At 39.8% G+C, this 13118-nt stretch overlaps 1 protein-coding gene across 2 annotated transcripts in view; it reads left to right on the top strand.

Moving 5' to 3' along the window:
• PALD1 (phosphatase domain containing paladin 1) overlaps nt 1-13118 on the top strand; it is a 134728-nt gene that overhangs the window by 103146 nt on the left and 18464 nt on the right. The gene's annotated exons all lie outside the window — the stretch shown is intronic.

Here is a 13118-nt window from a genome sequence, read left to right as displayed (position 1 = left end):
CCCAGACAAAGTTGGCATTCTGCGTAATTCTAGTTAAAGTTCACCATAACTATACCTTGTTCCCTTGTTAATTAAATATAGTATTAAGGGCAAGTAATAAGACCTGCAAAGTCATTTCACCCTTCATGAGCCATTAATGGTTTCTAGGAAAATGTATTTCTGAAAAGGATCAGCTTTACGGTACTAAAAATAATGATTGGACTCTTCTCTTTTCCTTGGTAATGTGAAGCCTATTCTCATTAGCATCACTGTGGCCTTTAGCCACCATTATATATATATATATATATATATATATATGTGTGTGTGTATGTGAACACCTGCTGAAAATATGCAGAGTATGACTTACGTTTACTGAGTGATCATGTAAAATGCTTGCTTATATCTTGAATGGGGGTGCCTTTAGAAAAATGAGCAGGTGGACCTGCAACAGATCAGGCTAAAGATTGCGGTAAATTCTGCCAATGTAGGTTTTACGAATGGCTGCCTCTAGGTTACTGACAGAGATTCAGTGCTAATGAGGAAGAGATCTGGCACTGTATTAAGTGCAGAATGATGTAATCAGTTTGCCCCTATAGAGCCGGTGTGGCCTACAGTTAATTGCTATTAGCAGTAAAGAAATTCACCAAGTAGAATTCGGCCTGCTGACTATAAAAATAGATGTTGCACATGGCAGGGGCGCTTGCATATTTCAGTGTCCTGTTATGTACCGTATTTGTCCTATTATAAAACGGCCCCTCAAATTTTGGATCTTATTGAGGAGGAAAAAAAGAAAATGCCTGCATATAAGACTACCCTCATGGGAAAAAAAATCAAAACCACTGTTTTTGTCATATCTTATTACATGTGTGGAGTGTTTGTTTTTTTTTTGCTTACCCTGGGAATCATGGGAAATGTAGTTCACTAAAATATGCCCCTAATTGAACCAGCTATGCAAATCATTCCTACCTGACAGTCTGTGCAGAGGAGGAGCTCGGGAGGGCCTTTTCTGAGCAATTTTGAACCAGCATGAGGAGACAGAAGGGATGGACCCCATCGCAGTTGGGCCCCCTGTACAGTCGTGGCCAAAAGTTTTGAGAATTACACAAATACTAATTTTCACAAAGTCTCCTACCTCAGTTTAGATGATGGCAATTTGCATATACTCAGAATGTTATGAAGAGTGATCGAGTGAATTGCAATTAATGGCAAATCCCTCTTTGCCATGAAAATGAACTCAATCCCAAAAAACATTTCACTGATTCCCTCAACACAGGTGAGAGTGTTGACGTGGACAAGGCTGGAGATCACTCTGTTATGCCGATTGAGTTAGAATAACAGAGTGGAAGCTTTAAAAGGAGGGTGGTACTTGAAATCATTGTTCTTCCTCTGTTAGCCATGGTTGCCTGCAAGGAAACACGTACTGTCATCATTGCTTTGCACAAAAAGGGCTTCCCAGGCAAGGCTATTGCTGCTAGTAAGATTGCACCTAAATTAACCATTTATCAGATCATGAAGAACTTCAAGGAGAGAGGTTCAATTGTTGTGAAGAATGCATCAGGGCGCCCAAGAAAGTTCAGCAAGCATCTGGACGCACAGTGAGGCGAAGACTTTTGGAGGATGACCTGGTATCAAAAAGGGCAACAAAGTAGCCACTTCTCTCCAGAAAAACATCTGGGACAGACTGATATTCAGCATAAGGTACAGACTGCTGAGGACTGGGGCAAAGTCATTTTCTCTGATGAATCACCTTTCCGATCACTAGGAGCATCCAGCAAAAATCTTATCCGAAGAAGACAGTGAGCGCTACCATCAGTCCTGTGTCATGCCAACAGTAAAGCTTCCTGAGACCTTTCATGTGTGGGGTTGCTTCTCAGTCAAGGAAGTGGGCTCATTTTTGCCTAAGAACACAGCCATGAATAAATAATGGTACCCACACATCCTTCGAGAGAAATTTCTCCCAACCATCCAAGAACAGTTGTGCAGCTTTTACTGCTTCCCTCTTATAATTTGCAAAGAAACAATACCCCCCCCTTTGTTTGGCAGAAGATGCTTCCCTGTATTTTATTAAGCTTTCTAGGCATATTAGATTAGTTGATTAAAAACATGACACATTTCTCCTTTTCTTTGTTGTTCCAGAGTGTCAAGTTTTTTTCTATCAGGAACATTGCCTCACTGCTTGTTTTAGATATATTCTCTTCAAATCAAGTGAATATTAGATTTTTTTTTCCTTTTTTTTTGTAGAAAAGGAGCTAGCCAATATGTGTGAGTTTCATTTTATGGGATGCATAGCTAATATTATTATTTTATATATAGCGCCAGCATATTCCGTATCGCGGCCCTTAGATAATAATGCTGCAGAAAAAGTGATAGCTTTCCAGTAAGTGTTGAGTCTCAGGATTTAAGAGTCTCATGCATAAGACCTTTGTACCCATTTCATTCTTGGTCGGCAATAATTGACAACATATGAGCACATTAAAGCACATCCTGTTATCTTCTCGTGCTAAGCCAGCCATGCCTCAAAACATTTGTTTAAAAAAAATCCAGTTTGCAGAATTGTACTAACATACCGTATTGGCTCGAATATAGGCCGCACTTTTTCCCCCCACTTTAAGTCTTTAAAGTGGGGGTGCGGCCTATATTTGGGGTCTAGCGCCCGAGGGCAGGCAGCAGGGTTAGGATACAGATTCCCCGCAGCGGTGCAGGGGACCCGTATCCTACTCTCTGATACACTGAGACAGCCTCCCCTGCCGACACTTTCCATGGGGGGAGTGCCGGCACGGGAGGTTGTCTAAGCGCATCGTGCAGACGTTTACCGGCAGCAGCGATGCGCGTAAACAGCCTCCGCTGCCGGCACGTCTGCACGATGTGCTTTAACAATCTCCCTTGCCGGGAATTCCCACGGGGGGAGTCCCGGCAAGGGAGATTGTTAAAGCACATTGTGCAGACGTGCCGGCAGCGGAGGTTGTTTACGCGCATCGCCGCAGCCGGTGAACGTCCGCACGATGCGTTTTACCTCTGCCCCCAAGATTTACCAGAGCAGACTCCCGGGTGACTTGCGAGGCCGGCGGGGGACACCTACGCAATACGCGTATGCAACTTCCGGTGCTGGCACATCCGCTGAGTCCCGGCACCGGAAGTTGTATATGTGTATTGCGTAGATGTCTACCGCCGGCCCCGCAAGACACCCGGGAATCCGCTCTGGTAAGTCGTGTGGGGGGGGGGGCAGAGTGGCAGCATATCTCGGGGGGAGGAGGATCTCGGGGGGGGGACAGAGTGGCAGCATATCTCGGGGGGGGGGCAGAGTGGCAGCATGTCTATTAAAAAAAACTTTCTTTAAAAAAGCACCAAACATTTAGGGTGCGGCCTATATACGGGGGCGGCCTATATACGAGCCAATACGGTATTTAAAAGCTCTTAATGGATTTTTGGTGTGAAATTATTATTGATGTAGTTTTGTTTTTTAGCATTGTTGGAAAAAAAAATGTTGCAGCATAACGATATGTATATATGGATTTGATGGTGTTTATACATGCTTTTTCATTCATGTCAATGTAATTGACTACCTGGAATTACCCCTGATTGCTTTTGTGCAATCACCAAAGCTTTTGTGCTTTTGGCTAAGTTCCAGAAGAGTGAGCAAGTGCTTTTTCTTGCCTCAGAACACTGACACCCAAGAACACAATATGCACTTGAATATAATTCAGCAGTCCAGACAGTAGCCTGAAACAATTATTATTTTCAATTGTATTTGACCCCTTTGCAAAACATGACTTTGTGGCAAAACCCTTGTTGGCAATCAGAGGTCAGACGTTTCTCGTAGTTGGCCACCGGGTTTGGCAACCTGAACCTTCAGCTCCCTCCAAAGATTTTCTATGGGATAAAGGTCTGGAGACTGGCTAGGCCACTCCAGGACCTTAATGTGCTTCTGCTTGAGTCACCCCTTTGTTGCCTTGGCCGTGTGTGTTTTGGGTCATTGTCATGCTGAAATACCTATCCATGACCCATTTCAATGCCCTGGCTGAGGGCAAGATTTGATAGTACATGGCCCCATCCATCGTCCCTTTGATGCGGTGAAGTTGTCCTGTCAGCAGTAAAACACAGCCAAAGCATAATGCTTTCGCCTCCATGTTTGATGGTGGGGATGGTGTTCTCGGGGTCATAGGCAGCATTCCTCCTCCTCCAAACACGGCTAGTTGAGTTGATGCCAAATAGCTCGATTTTGGTCTCATCTGACCACAACACTTTTACCCAGTTCTCCTCTGAATCATTCGGTTGTTCATTGGCAAACTTCAGACGGGTCTGTACATGTGCTATCTTGAGCAGGGGGACCTTGCGGGCGCTGCAGGATTTCAGTCCTTCACGGCGTAGTGTGTTACCAATTGTTTTCTTGGTGACTATGCCCCAGCTGCCTTGAGATCATTAACAAGATCCTCCCATGTAGTTCTGGGCTGATTCCTCACCGTTCTCATGATCATTGAAACTCCATGAGCTGAGATCTTGCATGGAGCCCCAGACCGAGGGAGATTGACAGTTATTTTGTGTTTCTTCCATTTGCGAATAATTGCACCAACTGTTGTAACCTTCTCACCAAGCTGCTTGGCGATGGTCTTGTTGCCCATTCCAGCCTTGTGTAGGTCTACAATCTTGTCCTTGACATCCTTGGACAGCTCTTTGGTCTTGGCCATGTTGGAGAGTTTGGAATCTGATTGATTGCTTCTGTGGACGGGTATCTTTTATACAGGTAACAAACTGAGATTAGGAGCACTGCCTTTAAAAGAGCGCTCCTAATCTCAGCTCATTACCTGTATAAAAGACACCTGGGAGCCAGACATCTTGCTGATTGATAGAGGATTGTTCAAATAAACCTACCATTACAATTATAGACTGGTCATGTCTTTGTCAGTGGGCAAAAATTCCTTCACTGTGCCTAAATCCGAATAAAGCTATAACTTGTTGGTTACAGTGTCACGTAAAATGACTGAATAAGTGTCTTCTGCCATGCCTTTAGCCACACCCTCTAGAAAAAATGCACTACTCCATGTCCATTTTAGAAGGTATGATAATTTGACAGTTCCATTGAAGTTGGGTTCAGTATGTCAACAAAATGTAAATATGTAAAACCTTGTAATTTATATTTCATTTTTCTCTGATACAGCAATATATAATGTACGATCACATTTGACAGGGTATTGCAACCTGTATGGTTGGCTTTTGTGCAGACCATAAGCTACACACTGGTGTCTTTGATAGTTCTAATGTCATACCCACAGAACAGTGCTGAATTATTTTTGGAAACTGAATGATAGCATACATGATATGCTTTCTGCTGTGTAGCTATTTTTATCATTGCCTTATAATGTATTATGTGCAAGAATAGATGTTAAAAGGGATGTCATTTCCAGTCTCCCCAATCTGTAGCTCTTTTACTAAGCGGTCTTGATACCTACATTGAGGAGTCTGATTGTGGAGAGCTATCTATTTGAAGCAAACATAATACTTTATTTTTCCTCCAACCTTCTCTTGGATCTCTTGATTTGTGGCTTCAGTGGAATTCAATTATAATGTTGCTATATAAAGACCAATTATGATAGTAACAAGGGCAAGGGTGGTCATAAAGTATAGGACAGAGACAAGCAGTGGCTTGTCAGAGTGCATGACAGAAGGCAATGTGCATGATTTTCATGTACAAAAAGGCATTTCAACATTTCACTCAGTAAATTAGTTACACATGTATCAGACCCTGGTTGTTTAAGTGTCACATTTGGGAGGCTCACATAGTGATAAGGTGGGAAAACATAATCTTAAACATATGTTTGTATAACTTGAGGAACCTTGAAGGCATTGAGTGGCAATGTCCCCCTAGAGTGGATTTAAGATACTCCTCATCCTGTCAGAAACCATAGAATTTAAGACATCTCCTTATATGTGGAGAGCACAGGATCGGTCCAACTGATTAAACTTAAGTTTTAATGCTTCCCTCCCTCTCAGCATCTAATTAGTTCCTGATTTGCCTTGAGATTTTTGGTCTCGTTCATTATGCCCAGTAGGCATTCCAAAACATTTACGGTTCCCCGAGTAGAAAAACATTTCCTGATGTGCATGTTTTTACTGTGTTTAGCCCGTAGTCTCTGTTAATAGTCTTTGTTTAAGCTAGCCCTGTATAAAATTAAATATACCAAAGAGTCTATTAAAGTAAACTGTTGTGCATCAGAAACAACTTACATATAATTTCTAAGCACCATCATGCTGTGCAAGTGTGCTTTCTGCCCATATGATTTTCACCTCTTAGGTTTACTTTGCAAACTTGTAGTGTCATGTGAATTGCCTAAATTGGCCAGTACATTCTGAGATGCTTACTTTAAATGGTTCCCTTAGAAGCTGCTGTGCTACATTATAGTAGATTTGTGTTGGTCTATTAGAGATAGCCTTGCTATATTTTATTTTCTCATATAGAGATGCTCATAATGCTACTAGTTGCTTCAAAGCTGGCATGGCCCACTGCAACTAGTAAAGTTGGGTAAGGTTGGCATGGTGGTTCTGGTGTGTATATGGGTATCATGGTTCTCTTAAGAGCTTTTTAGGATAGTCATATTACAGTCTGTCAAGATCGATCTGAATATTTACAATATAATGAATACAGTGAAATATCAGCCACTCTATACTGTGCCACTGACATCATATTCTTTTAGAGAAGATAGTAACAGAAGAGATTAGTATTTTACAGTTTTAGCATCTGGATGGGACATTCTGTAACCTTACTCCCAATATTTGAGTTAAATCCTAGATGGTCCTTACAAATGTCAAATGCTATTTAAGATATAGTAGTGTCACACATTAATTCCTTAGCAATAGACTCAGTGTTACCATATTACCATAGGCACTAAGATGGAAGGGGCTAATCATTCTTGAGAGGAAATCCTTCGTACCTGTTTTTAGAATGATCAGATTTTGAATTATTTACCCGAGTTATGCCACAACAATCCCTTTTGTGCTTCAGTTTTTTATGAGACCTACCAAGGACTATGACAAAGAAAGAATGTCTAACACAATATACTGTACCATCTTAATATGAAATTATTAATATATTGTGGTATTAAACAAACGTATAGCTCTGTGTAATTGTAGTAGTTTTTGGATCAACTCCAACAGCATTTAAATTAATCAGAATGCTAGAACAAAGTGTACCCTGTTGTAAAATCCAATTTAAATTTTGGAAGTCTCTCCAACATAAACCCCCAATACACAAAACCTCTCCCAAGCTCTGGGTGTGCTGGCATTTTATGCTCTGTTATTTTACAATAAATCTGTCCGCATGTCAGCAGTATGTGGTATTGGTTAGGATTCAACACTGCAATTGTGTATCTCTTGTCTCCAGTATCAGATGTCTATAAATTAAGAACTGTGTAGGGATTGTAACTGCAATTACCTTTTGACATACAGAGAGATGGCAAACATTACATTAATCCACTGCAAATAACTGTGTGTTCCGAAGAAAGAGTGACTATTGTGTTTATTAATGACCGGTATTCTTTACCTTGCAACAGGGACACTTTTCACATTAAATGCAGTGATATAGGACACTTTGGAGTAGCAAACCTATTCTGAGGAGGGGTAAAGCTAGTAATATACACTATTAATGAGTAAAACAGTTTTTTTCTCTTACAAACCCAGGAAACTTTTAATACCCAAAACAGCACCTACTGTAATGCAGCACTGTATGTTTCTGCTCTTTTGCCCTCTGCTCTATATGTACCTATATAGTCTTATGCTTTCTGTTGGTGGGTCCCAGTTTTCAAGCTAGGTCTCAGGGTAAGATATTTTAGGTTTGATGTATCTGAAAATGATATTTTCTGCAGACATATTTTTTCCAAAGTCTTAAGTCTGGTTGTTTGGTGATATAACTTCTGGTTCCCTTTTGTTAAAATTAACCATGCACATAATTGCAAAATATATTGACAGCCTGCCTGAGTGAGGTATCTTTGGAGAAATGGATTCTATAAAGTTATAAGGTATGGATAGTGTAGAACTTCACCATATTACTATTGTGATGTGTTACACATATAGCATTTTAAAATCGGTCATTATCTGCTGACTAGATTAGGGAACCTGTTCCTCCCTAGCCAGTAGAAAGGGGTTGGAAGCAGTTATAAAATGGATGTTTTCTGTATTTTTTTCTCTTTTTCTTTAACACAGCAGAACAATGAACTAACCTCAAAATATTTGTCAACTATAAAACACATCAACTAGTCTAAGAAGATTGAGGGGTGTTGTGTACCACCATGGTTCTTGCACACTGTTTTGGTTAATTATATTGTTATAATTCTCTGCCACTAAAAACATTTATATCTATAGGGGCCCCAAAATTGCTTAATTGACATGAAGTATAACGAGTAGATATTTCAACCTAAATACTCTAGCTTTTAAACTGCTTCATCAGCAGTGCAGTTAAAAAAAATACCTCCTTGTTTCAAAAAATTCTAGGAATTCTAGCACACTAGGAAAAGAGAAAAAGGATAAAATAGAAAACACATTTTTCTTGCAATTTATTGGCTAATTCCTATGTAATGGGGAAAGACACTATCTGCAGTGATTTGGAATTCTGCCTGTTCTGTGGTCTCTCAAACTAATTTTTATACAAAAAGATATGTTGGCGATGTCAGGCATCTGGTACTACTTTAAGTAAACATTTCTAAAAACAGCCACAACAAGCATAACATTAATCTTATTTTACAGTAGATGCCAGGTGTCATCATATACCTGTTTCAGATTGTGGTCCATTTTACCTAACAGGATATACAGAAGAAAACTCACAAGGAAGCATAGATCTGACAGTATTCATTGTTGTGACATTTTTACATTAAGTAGAAGAATAATTATGGGTTCCCCTTCCAATTGATGATAGTACCAAACTACACAGAAAGTGCACCCTCTGTATCTTGCAAACAACATATTGATGAGCTCAGGACCAAGTTCTTATACAAATGTAACGATGATGTTCACAATTATGTAAAAATTGTGTCTTGACCACAAAATATTTTCTCCTGGTCACAAATCCAACCGAATTTGATTTGTTTTTCTATAAGTTTGACTTTGTAAAATTAAATGTACGTCTGCACTGGCACCATGTACAGGCTAGTTGATAGCTTAGTTTGGATACATATTTTCACAAGTAGGACTGGTGACCCAAAATTAGGTACGGTTATACAGTGTGAACTAAATGGTACTTACCTACAAGGAGAAATGGTCAAATTGGTGGGCTGGGCAGCTATGTGGCAGATACTATTTAATGCAAAATCATTCATTTTGAGACTATAAATGTGTAAATTATTCTGTAAATGGAGTTGCGTTAGAGAAATCATTAAATGAAAAGGACTTTTTAATAATCTTAGACAAATTTACTAACAATGTTCAATGTCAGTCAGCTGCTGCAAGAGCCAGTAACATGTAGTCTTGTGTGAAAACGGGTATTTGTGTCAGATATAATTATGCCTCTATACGTAAGTAGTAAGATCCAGGGGTAGAACAGTACGGGGTGCAACCATTATAAGACATTAGAAGTCCCGAACCACCCCAATGGGCCAAGTAAGGGAGATCATATAATCACATCAGAACCCGCAGCACAGGCCTGAAGGCCTCCCAGTGCATGCTACATGAAACATCACATTCTTCTGACACAGCCATACTGGACTAGCAATGACTTTGTTGACACACCCGACCACCGGGGCCACCAAAAAGTTGAAGGTCAGAGGGTGATAATCTAGGAGATGTAATGATGAGATGTGAAACACAAGAGTTTTATAATGGTGGGGGTTAAGCCAAGACAACAGAGAGGAAGACTAGTTTAATTAAAGCGATAGGGGAGTCATAAATTAATGAAAAAACCCAAAAGGGAGTTGTAAGGAAAGAAAAAAAAATCAGATAAAGTAGAGAAACCGATTTTTAAGACAATTTGTTGAATTTCAAACCTGAGGCTATTTTCCCCCTTTTTAAAACTGAGGAATGTTTCACCTTTTTGAGGTACAATCACTTTACTGTGGGTTTTTCTTTGCCTTTTTTTCTTGATCGACTTGTCTTTTTTTCAACTTAAATGACTGTTACTGTGGAACTTAAATGTAATAATAATTACTAAAGGGCCTCTGAATACGTAAAAAGGGGGCATTAAGGCAAACATTGAAAAGCTTAATTTAATATTGTGATCCACAATACGCTTAGCAGTGCCTAGAGATTTAATTTATATTACATTTTATAAAGGTGAAAACATGGTATGGGTTCTTTCTCGCAATTGTTTGTGTTGAGAACTTTTTTTCTTTTAACGTTCCTCCCTAATTGATTTTTGGGATGTTTTCTGGATTCATACAAAAATTCTGTCAGACTTTGTGAAACCATTTTGTACTTTACATGGAAAATATAAATGTAAAATAAATGTTAAAATGTGCCGATTTAACACGCACTTATATTCTATGGATGCCATTGAATCCCAGATTAAAGTGCAGATATTAATTTACATTGCAGCAATGTTTAGCGTATTCTGTGGCTGGAAACCTCTTTCGTTGGTTACATGCATTTTTCACTTTCGTTAAATCCAATTATTGTCGCCAATTATTGTCATTATACTGGTCATCAAGCCCAAAATGCCTTGGTAGGATGGTAAGTGAACTAATCACTAGGCTTTAGCAGGCCAGACCTCTGATATTCCGTTACATTGTCACTTTGGCACCTGTTCCTTTTAGTTTTTGTTCAGTATGTACAACAGTGCTAAATCAAATAAGCTCTCAGACAACGAGTCGGTATATAAAAAAGGTTCAGAGCAAAAGGAAACACACACCGTAAACTTACCCAGCAGCAGTTAATACAGCGAGGGGAAATGCTTCAGCAACATGCTGCTTATTTATTGCATTTGGCGATCAAAAATACTGATGCCTGTTTTAGCATTCCTCAGCCCCTAAACCTTCATTTGGGGCTGCATGCAGCAACCCCTAAGAACACAACTGTCTGCTGGTAACGGCCTCCTGATGGAGGGGGGAGTCTCACCACGGAACTAATGAAACATCTTGTTGTTTGGAAATACCTTGCTTATATATGCAGGTGCTTATGAGGAGCTCCAGAGTTGTATCCACTTATCTATAATTATCTAAAAGTGCTGCCCCATGTTATGTGCAAAGCCAGGGTTTAAGCCATACAGATGTGAACCCATACCAGCTGGTACATTCCTGTATTTTATGACTTCTTGTACATATGACGTCATATTTCGGCACTCAGCATGAAATGCCGGCACCGCGACTGAGCTGGAGGCCTCGCAGAGGGGAGTGGGGGGCGCCGAGCGGTTGCTGTAAACTTATTCATGAGCGACTGCATTGCCCCGGATTGAGGCTACCCGGGACTTAAAGTCCCATTGCTGGACTGTCCCGGGTAACCCCTTTAATGCCAGAAAGATAAACAGTACATTGCTGTCTGCAGCGCTCAGATAGATGTGGAATTATCCCAAGCAATTCTCTGATTTAATGTGGTCAATGTAAAGTTCTTACTGTGGAGTGAAAAGAGGTAACATAATACAGTGCTGTCTGGAGACAAGTTTTCAAACTCTCAATATTTTACACTCAAAACAGAATCATATACGTAAAATACATAAAGCTATAACTGAAGCCTCAAGTATCTTAAATGTTTTCTAAAATTGTATCTGATTTTCAGCAGAACAGATGTCACTGGGATTCTTTTAAATGATTGGCAACATTGATGGCTTTAATTCCTACTGATTTCATGACGTCCTGGTTATGTCATTTGTGAACCCTGGGAAAAATAACATTGGCAAATGCAAATTCAGTAAAGCCTGACATTTTATACTCAAGTAGGGCTGTTGCACCTGCCAAATAGCTATAGGTCCCCAATAGAGATCTCTGCTCTTAATGCACCATTAAAGATGGAGCACTATGCCATATGCCCTTGTTCTGTCTCACAGTGCAAGAACAGACAGTACTGGGCTATGTGCCAGCTAGGCACAGTGTTAATGGCTGGCTTAAAAGGAGATATCGATCTACTCTACTGGCCCATTGAACTACTGCCCAATTGCCCAGTCAGGAGATATGACCATAGTAATTCAGTCAAAATGCACAATTGTGCCTTTTTGTGTTAAACAATACTTGTACAATAGATCTTACTGTCTTCAAATCGTCCTACTCATCAATTTGTTCAGCATTTTAATTTCTGAGACAAATAATAATCAGAAAACAATGGTCAATTGACAGCTGCAAACTCGTGTTTTAAGAACATAAGACAGCCACTCAGTTGAGATCTATTAACCCTGAGTGGTGTTCTGTCACTGTTTAATGAGGAAACCTTCTTTCAGCTCCATTTCTACCGCATCCCTAAATAAACTGTAGTGTTCTAGGGGCCTGCGAACAATATAACTGGGGGCCACTGTAAGTCAGTTATTTGCACTGTTCTTGGATGTTTTTAAAAAGGTTTTGCCTGGCAGCAATCTTTATTTGTGCTGTTTGAGCACCAGCAGAGAAAACAAATTGCAGTGGTAAAACTTTCCATGTTTTCAAGTCCATTTTAAGGAGTTTGCTTAACATATCATAAATGAAAGTTTCTTTATGAGAATGCCCACTGCTGTCACCAATTGATGGCTCACAGAGCTCCTGGATTGGAGGTTGAACAGCAGTGGTCTGTTGGTACATAGCTGAGACATTAGGAGACATTAATGTTCCTGTCATTCCAAATTGTGACAGTCATACTGCTTTTGATACAGTTCATATAAAGATTTTTGATTTCCATAATGCCTTTAAGATGAAAGAATATAATATCACTTGACAACTTTTTGATTTCTTATGTTATTATTCCATATTATCCCATATGTTTTTAATATCCCCCCCCCAAGAATCGGTTAAGGAAAAGAAGCCTCTACCACTTCTGATGGGAGGCTGTTCCATTTATCTACCACCCTCTCAGTAAAGTAAAACATCCTGACATTACATTAACCTCCTAACCTCTTACTCTCCAGTTTTATAATATGTTCTGTTCTATCATTTCTCCTCTGAAATAAACTTCTCCTGTACTTTTTTTAACCATGCTTGCACTAAAGGACCAAAGCTGTTTGTGTTTTTGCTATGTCTTTATTCAACTGTGATTGCCCACTAACT

This window comes from Spea bombifrons, chromosome 11 (assembly GCF_027358695.1).
Source record: "Spea bombifrons isolate aSpeBom1 chromosome 11, aSpeBom1.2.pri, whole genome shotgun sequence".
Lineage (NCBI taxonomy): Eukaryota > Metazoa > Chordata > Amphibia > Anura > Pelobatidae > Spea > Spea bombifrons.
The sequence above is the reverse complement of the archived record's forward strand: the minus strand, read 5'-3'. Positions and strand labels throughout refer to the sequence as shown.